Source organism: Stomoxys calcitrans, chromosome 2 (assembly GCF_963082655.1).
Source record: "Stomoxys calcitrans chromosome 2, idStoCalc2.1, whole genome shotgun sequence".
In the NCBI taxonomy this organism is placed as follows: Eukaryota; Metazoa; Arthropoda; class Insecta; order Diptera; family Muscidae; genus Stomoxys; species Stomoxys calcitrans.
In genome coordinates, this window is record NC_081553.1 from 202,603,963 (window position 1) to 202,605,263 (window position 1,301).

The window sequence follows — 1,301 nt, forward strand, 5'->3', positions numbered from 1 at the left end:
TGTATTATGTCCTCCAACTAAATTTATTTTGTATAAATTTTTAACAGAATCCATGGTGGTAGGTTCCCAAAATTCGGCCCGGCATGCTTTTATTTATTTAAATTTTAACAAGGTATGATGAATTTTCTCTGATGTTTTGCTACCTTTTATTATTGTGTAACAATGCCTGCAATGAATTTTTGCTTAATTTTCATTTGTTCCTTATGTGAGTAAGCAAGCCTTGACTTTAAAATTAGTTTTGATTTTTCATTGTTTAAATAATTGTTCGGAAGCGTAGAAGGGTCTACATTTACATTTTTAAATATTAATTGAACAATTTTAGCTTAGAAAATAAACCTGATCAATTTTTAAATAATCATTTTATAATTTTATCTTTGTGAATAAACTTGAAAACTTTTTGGATGTTTATCAAAGGCCCTCAAGTCTTTTTCATACGTTTTCAACACCTGCTAAAGTTTCATAGATGGTGTAGCTCTCACTGGACTTGGCGTAATGAGATTAATATGTATATCCGAGGTGACCTTTTTACTTGTTTTTTTTTTTTTTTCATACATGTCACTTGACTCCTCTTAATGTCCTCTTACGCATTGTTTTAGAAATGAAGATTCTTAGCATTATGTCAGCCATCATATGCTCAAACCACAATTCGGATTGTTTTCATGTTATCCAATAAACTTTTGTGGGATTTCTTTGATTCATGATTTCTGTCGTCTTGGGAGCATCCGTTTCGGTTGTCTGTTGGAAAGAACTGCAAAAGTTTAAACCAAATGTATTGTTTGACACTTCCGCTGGCGTTGGTGAAGCAAGTGTTTGTGTGACGGATTGTGAGTGAAACTTTTTAATTGAAAACCATGTTCTTTTATTCTCGACGTATTTAATTTTTTTTCTTAACTTAGCCTTGCAGCAGGGGCACAATTGCCAAGTTACTAAGCATTATTATTAAAGTTTGCAGGAAGATATGGATATCGTGTTTTCTTTATAAGGATCATACGAATGTGTTTAAGTTTAACGAAACATAGTGAAGATAAAAGATTTTCAAAGATGTAAACTTTAAACTTGAAAGGAGAATAGAAATTGTGAGATTTTTTTTAATTACATACTAGCAGACCCGGCCCGCTTCGCTGTGCCTTCTTTTACTTTATATGGAACAAAATTTTCCTTGGAATATTTATTTTCGACAATTAAAGAGCTTTTAGTGTAGTACTGTGCTATCAAAATAGTATATCGCTTGACTAATAGTTTAACAATATAAGTGCCTTTATCTGAATCCCATATAGGTTTACTCCATTCTTAAAATGCTT

General features: G+C 31.5%; 1 long non-coding RNA gene across 1 annotated transcript; it reads left to right on the top strand.

The window, feature by feature from the left end:
• Positions 1–382: 382 nt before the first annotated feature.
• Positions 383–977, top strand: LOC106090327 (uncharacterized). Its single transcript, XR_001221805.2, has 3 exons — positions 383–516; positions 597–824; positions 897–977. It is a non-coding gene; the product is annotated as an uncharacterized LOC106090327 (long non-coding RNA).
• The last annotated feature ends 324 nt before the right edge of the window (positions 978–1,301 follow it).